This window comes from Salvelinus sp. IW2-2015, linkage group LG20, assembly GCF_002910315.2.
Source record: "Salvelinus sp. IW2-2015 linkage group LG20, ASM291031v2, whole genome shotgun sequence".
Lineage (NCBI taxonomy): Eukaryota > Metazoa > Chordata > Actinopteri > Salmoniformes > Salmonidae > Salvelinus > Salvelinus sp. IW2-2015.
Genome location: NC_036860.1, coordinates 14,851,614 through 14,859,179, shown reverse-complemented (window position 1 = coordinate 14,859,179; position 7,566 = coordinate 14,851,614). Strand labels below are relative to the sequence as shown.

The following is a 7,566-nucleotide window of genomic DNA, read 5'->3' as shown; positions in this document are numbered from 1 at the left end:
TTGGGTTGACACCTCACAATGAACTCTTAGAGCACTCCATCTGTTCCCAGTACGTGCCAGATAATCTGCAGGTTAGCCTCTTTGTCCTCGAGCTTGAACTGTATCTCTGACTTTAAAAGTGAAGAAGGGCAGGTTAGTCGATGTTGTCCTCACGCACCTTTTCTTTTATGGGTCAGGATGGATGTCGAGAAGGGCAAGATTGAGGACACGGAGCAGCGGCAGCTCCTACTCCATCAAGACCCAGTTTCAACTCGGGGGGGCAGTGGACCAAGGGGCTCAAGTTCATGTTGAACCAACCTCAAGTGGGCCTGGCGTGGGTGTCGTCTCAGTTTTACAACCGATAGAGGAAGATGAGGAATCACCCTGAGTGTGCCTTAACCTTCTAAAACCACCATTTTGTCACAATGTGTGACTCTCAAAAGTCTTCTACAATGCTCTCCTTGCTTCCCTATGATGTTTTGAGAGGGCGGGGAGAAGACTGGAGGAAGGATACTTTTGAGATTCACCACTGGTGTGAGTTCCAATCCAATAAGTCTTGTTTCCTTGTTTGATTTCCATATTGACCATTTGAAAGGACAAGATAAAAACTGTTAAATTGTACACATTCAAGTCCACCTAGACTCATAGGTGTTAGGAAGGGAGCTATCTGAGACTTTTGGAGCACATTCCAGGATTGAGTCCTAATAGTAGCTAAGGGGCTTCTGGTTGTGTCTTTTCCTTTATATGCCTATTTTTCTTCAATTGGTTTGTGTCTTTGTGGTTCAACTCCACTCTAGCCACAGAATAATGTACATTTATTATGTTTTAATAGTTTTCATTTTACTGCGCTGACAAGGTAAAGATGGCTTAATTTCACCATGCGTTGGAACAGCATTGGAACATTTGCCTTGTCTGTTCTGTCTCCCCACTCGCAGGGCGCACCAAGTGTCTACTGAAAGCTTTGGTGTCGGGATTATGCTGTGCTTTTGTTCATTGGCAAATTCAACAAGGCAATCTTTTTACTACAAGTGACTTCTTGGTGTAGATTTAAATGTAGACAAGGAGGCTTGTGGCAGTATTTAATGCCCATATCACTGTATGATTTGGTTTTTCAGGTTCATTACACATATGACCATGCCAATAATGTTCCCACACATAGAACGCCTTATGTAAAAGGATAATTCCAATTCCAACAGTTGTATAAAAAAAAGGTATTCAAAATGTATAGATAGATTAATTGATTTCATAAGTATTCAACCTCCTGAGTCAATACATGTTAAAATCAACTTTGGCAGCGATTACAGTTGAGAGTGTCATGATCGTCATAAGGAGTGGATCAAAATGCAGCGCGGTATGTTCCCATCCTTTTTATTAGGAAGAGAAAAGTCAAATAACAAAACAATAAAGCGAACAAACGAAACGCGAAGCTCAGAGTAGTGCTCACAGGCAACTATACCTAGACAAGAMCCCACAAAGCACAAAGGGGAAATGGCTGCCTAAATATGATCCCCAATCAGAGACAACGATAAACAGCTGCCTCTGATTGGGAATCATACCAGGCCAACATAGATATATTATTACCTAGATGACCCACCCTAGTCACACCCCGACCTAACCAACATAGAGAATAACAGGCTCTCTATGATCAGGGCGTGCCAGTACCCCCCCTCCCCCCCCCKCCAAAGGTGCCGGACTCCGCAAAACCTGACTCAATAGGGGAGGGTCCGGGTGGGCATCTACCATCGGGGGCGGCTCCGGTGCGGGGCGCGTCGCCGGATGCTCCGGACCGTAGATCGTCGCCGGGGACTCCGGACCATTGTTCATCGCCGGGGACTCCGGACCGTAGATCGTCGCCGGGGGCTCCGAACTGGGAACCCTCGCAGGAGGCTCTGGACTGAGAATCCCCGCTGGAGATTCTGGACCGCAGACTGTAGCTGGAGGCTCCGGACCGCGTACCATCGCTGGAGGCTCTGGACCGCTGCCAGAAGTGCTTCAACAAAGTACTGAGTAGCGAGTCTGAATACTTATGTAAATGTGATATTTCCGTATTTGCAAAAACATTTTTTTACCTGTTTTTGCTTTGTCGTTATGGGGTATTGTGTATAGATTGATGAGAAGGATTTTAAAAAATACATTCAAGAATAAGACTGTAATGTAACAAAATGTGGAAAAAGTCAAGGGGTCTGAATACTTTCCGAATACACTGTAAGCAGACAATGAAACCTCTAACAATAGTCAATGATGACATTTCTCTAAAACAGGTGCAACACCAAGTCAGAACAGTAGGCTAAGTGTGTGCTCAGCCCCCTCCTTTATTCCCTGTTCACTCATGACTGCACGGCTCCAACTCAATCATCAAGTTTGCAAACGACACAATAGTAGAAGGCCTGATTACCAACAATGACGAGACAGCCTACAGGGAGGAGGTGAGAGCCCTGGTGGAGTGGTGCCAGGAAAATAACCTCTTCAACATCAACAAAACGAAGGAGCTGATCGTGGACTTCAGGAAACAGCAGAAGGATCAAGTCCCTATCCACATTGATGGGACCGCAGTGGAGAAGGTGGAAAGCTTCAAGTTCCTCGGTGTACACAACACTTACAATCTGAAATGGTCCACCCACAGTGTGGTGAAGGCGCAACTTCACCTCTTCAACCTCAGGAGTCTGAAGAAATTTGGCTTGGCCCCTAAGACCCTCAGAATCTTTTACAGATGCACAATTGAGAGCCTCTGAGTTCTAGTCCTTCCCTTCCCTCCACCGTACGGCTGGACCAATCAGCGTCCTCTGATAATCTGTGAGGGTCGTTTAGTTGATGACAACAAGAAGCGCCTGTACTGGGGGAAAAGTCGAAAATCCTAATAACAATGACTCTTGAGGAGGTTGGTGTTGGTTCTGCTATAGCAGCATTTATATCAGAACTGGAAGGCATAACTTACTTGAAAGAACAGCACATAACTGCATTCAAGGCTTTTCTTGGGAGAGAAGATGTTTTCGCTCTTCTTCCGACTTGGTTGGCAAGAGAGAGCTTGATTTACCAGCTAGCTCCGCTAGTAGTCAAGAAAATTTGACATATCGATAACCTAGTTTCTCGCCGTTAATCACCCTCATGGAGGACCAGATCAGAGAGAATGCAGAGCTGGGGATCACTAACTTGCAGCCTCCATGGAAGTTGACAAATTGTTTTCGGTAGCCCAGAGTCTTGGTTGCTGAACGACTATGTTGAACATTAATTGGACTCCTAGCTAGCAGCTAACTGTTGGGGGCCTCAGAATAAGCCAGCATCCCCCCTCACACATACATATTTTTTGCCAAATTTTTGCACCATTATGTACAATTGTGGACAATATATCGAACTTTGTCTCCATCTAGTGTATATTATTGGTAATTGTTTTGTGTCCCCACAGTCACAATTAGGGTCTGGTGTAGACAGGTTGGTTGTTTAGCAACAAGACCGATGCATGTGCAACTATGGAGCAAAACAGATGGGGTTGACAAAATGTAAACTATATTTCGTCGCCAAATGTTTATTAAAAACATAAATACAATGGATACTATAGAATTATTCTATCACACATTCAACAGTCAGTCCTCTGGATACTGTAGAGAGAGATACATTTTTACCCCTTGGCGGGGGAATGGCTGACTGGTTCTTGGGCATCACAGGAGGCTGCTGATGGGAGGACGGCTCATAATAATGGCTGGAACGGAGGAAATGGAATGGCATCAAACAAATGGAAACCATGTGTTCAATGTATTTGATACCATTCCCCTTATTCCGCTCCAGCCACTACCACAAGCCTGTCCTCCCCAATTAAGGTGCCACCTACTGCCTGTGTTGGGCATTGTCTTGGGCCATTTGCTATGCAGCCAGAGGTGACAGACACCTGCGGTTTATGCTTTTGCCACCCGATTGCTTTGTTTTTGGACCTTAAAGACAAATAGCTGTTAAGAGAACAAAGAGGCTTGTACTATGTAAATCTCAGTTTTGTTATATTTAAGCAGAGCTTCGGATCATTTTTTGTTGAATGCTGAACCGAGAGCGTGTCTTACGTCTCATATACCATGGGCTGGCGGACAATTTCAAACTTAGTATACTGGAGCCCTTACACTCAGTCTCATCCTGTTTATGCACTTGACGAGTGATTCATTTCCTGTCATGTTGTTTATGGCGGCAGCTGCCATGTGTGACCAGATCTGCTAATCATCTTCATACTGCTTTTTACAGGACAACCCAAGGACAATTCTCACTAAACACACGAGGACCACTGTTTTGAAATAACTTAAACCAGGACATTCGACAAATCACACATCCATTAACAGTTTAAAAACACAACTATTAAAACAGTAGCTTTAGGCCCAAGCCCAGTCCTCACAACTACCTCTCACAGCAGTACCCACCCATTGTTAGCATTTTACTCTTCACTCTCTCTTCGTGTCTTACCTTTCTGTTTGTTTTTCATGTAATGTCTTGTCAATCAATTTTCTGTATTCATTCTTGAGTTTATTCCCATCTCCCTGCACTGTAATGTTTGACCTTTTTTATGTATGATGTTTTCTTTATGTGCTAAATAAATAAACTAACTAAACTAAACTTTGTGAGTTTTAAGGCATTGCAACGCTTGTGCTTTGGAAGGCTTCCCTGTAGTCTACACTTGCATACCCCGTTACATGGACTTCATCCAGCAGATGATTCACTCCAACACCCAGGCTCCTGCTGAGGCCTAGGTTGCCCTGAAACTCTGTTTATCACAGCCTTCAAATAGGTTTCTGGATTTTCAACTGTCAATAATATATCATAAGGATAGAAGGTTGACATACTCATATAATTCTTCACTTGAATTCCTTGGATATTTTCCTCGGCTCTAATAAGGCAGGTTTATGGTTCTTATTTTTTTCTCTCATAAGAGGAGACAATGGACAGCCTTGCCTGGTTCGTCTGTATAATGGATAAACACATTAACTATGGTTGGAAACTACCCTTAAGGAATAACCACATTTCCCATTTTTCATGTGGAAAATCACATGATTTCACATGTGAAATTGCAAATGTGAAAACGTGTTTTTGGAACACTTCAKATGTGAAAACCAAAATGAGTCATTATGATACACATACAGTGCTTATAACATAGTGTTTTCAACTTACATAGTTGACACATATACATGACAACATTCTGTAAGTTTATTGATACAGTAATTATTATTCAACGTGTCTTCACCAGGGATTTGAACTTCATAGTTCACGGCATTCTGATCTTTCTGCTATGCCATTTTGTCTGTATCAATAACTGTATTCCATTGTATTCCTACGCTTTGGACTTCAAAGTAAATCTCAGTTTTGTTAAAAATACATTTAAGAAAAACTATTATATTTATCATAGTTATTCAGGAGTAACATTTAAACAGAATAATATGCCTCACCAACATTAGACAACTATACAGAACCCTCAAATTACTGAAATAAGTCAATGGAATCAATGATGAGAGAATAGTCAGATAAAATGATAAGTAAAATAGCAGTGCAGATGGCACTATTTTGTTAAGTGCAGAGATGTATTACAGGTCATGAACGTGCAGTGGAATGCTACAGACTTTGCGGCGCAGCAGAAAGATCAGTGGTTCATCCAGAGGTTTATTTCTAATCCCTGGTGAAGTCATATTTTAGCTGAACAGCCTACCATTTACCTTAAAACCATCATACCATTTAATTACTTATGACGGTTTGGGACATTCTGGGACCATCACGTGACGTCCTGACGACTGGTAAAACAAATGTCTTCTAACATGGTCCTCACCCTTACGGAAAAACCACATGAATTTTACTTGATCACGTGTTTCACGTGATCTTATGTGAAGTTAATGTGATAAAATGTGACAACAGGTGATAACATGAAACTACAAGTTACAACATGTGAGCATATGTGAAAACATGATCTCATGTGAAGTGTTCCAAAAACACATTTTCACATGTGAAATGTCAAATGTGAAGTGATCCAAAAACACGTTTTCAAATCAAATCAAATCAAATTTTATTAGTCACATACACATGGTTAGCAGATGTTAATGCGAGTGTAGCGAAATTCTTGTGCTTCTAGTTCCGACAATGCAGTAATAACCAACAAGTAATCTAACCTAACAATTCCACAACTACTACCTTATACACACACACAAGTGTAAAGGGATAAAGAGTATGTACATAAAGATATATGAATGAGTGGTGGTACAGAACGGCATGGCAAGATGCAGTAGATGGTATAGAGTACGGTATATACATATGAGATGAGTACTGTAGGGTATGTAAACATTATATTAAGTGGCATTGTTTTAAAGTGGCTAGTGGTACATTTTTTACATAATTTCCATCAATTCCCATTTTTAAAGTGGCTGAGAGTTGAGTCAGTATGTTGGCAGCGGCGCTAAATGTTAGTGGTGGCTGTTTAACAGTCTGATGCCTTGAGATAGAAGCTGTTTTTCAGTCTCTCGGTCCCTGCTTTGATGCACCTGTACTGACCTCGCCTTCTGGATGATAGCGGGGTGAACAGGCAGTGGCTGGGTGGTTGTTGTCCTTGATGATCTTTATGCCTTCCTGTGACATCGGGTGGTGTAGGTGTCCTGGAGGCAGGTAGTTTGCCCCGTGATGCGTCTGCAGACCTCACTACCCTCTGGAGAGCCTTACGGTTGTGGGCGCGAGCAGTTGCCGTACAGGCGGTGATACAGCCCGACAAGATGCTCTCGATTGTCATCTGTAGAAGTTTGTGAGTGCTTTTGGTTGACAAGCCGAAATTTCTTTCAAGCCTTCCTGAGGTTGAAAGAGGCGCTGCTGCGCCTTCTTCACCCAACGGCTTCTGTCTGTGTGGACCAATTCAAGTTTGTCCGTATGTGTACACGAGGAACTTAAAACTTTCCACCTTCTCACTACTGACCCGTCGATGTGGATAGGGGGTGCTCCCTCTGCTGTTTCCTGAAGTCCACAATCATCTCCTTTGTTTTTTGACGTTGAGTGTGAGGTTATTTTCCTGACACCACACTCCGAGGGCCCTCACCTCCTCCTGTAGGCCGTCTCGCGTTGTTGTAATCAAGCCTACCACTGTAGTGTCATCCGCAAACTTGATGATTGAGTTGGAGGCGTGCATGCCACGCAGTCGTGGGTGAACAGGAGTACAGGAGAGGCTCAAACGCACCCTTGTGGGGCCCCAGTGTTGAGGATCAGCGGGGTGAGGATGTTGTTACCTACCCTCACCACCTGGGGGCGGCCCGTCAGGAAGTCCAGGACCAGTTGCACAGCGGGCGGTCGAGACCCAGGGTCTCGAGCTTGATGAGAGTTTGGAGGGTACTATGGTTTAAATGCTGAGCTGTAATCGATGAACAGCATTCTCACATGGGTATTCCTCTTGTCCAGATGGGTTAGGGCAGTGTGCAGTGTGGTTGCGATTGCGTCGTCTGTGGACCTATTGGGTCGGTAAGCAAATTGGATCTAGGGTGTCCGGTAGGGTGGAGGTGATATGGTCCTTGACTAGTCTGTTTTCATATGATGATTTTACATGTAAAATGTCATATGTGAGGTGTTCCAAGGCAGCAGCTACTCTTCCTG

At 43.5% G+C, this 7,566-nt stretch overlaps 1 pseudogene; it reads left to right on the top strand.

Annotated features, from left to right (window-relative positions):
* The window catches only part of LOC111981715 (beclin-1-like), a 17,698-nt pseudogene extending 17,354 nt beyond the window's left edge, over positions 1 to 344 (top strand).
* Positions 345 to 7,566: the final 7,222 nt, after the last annotated feature.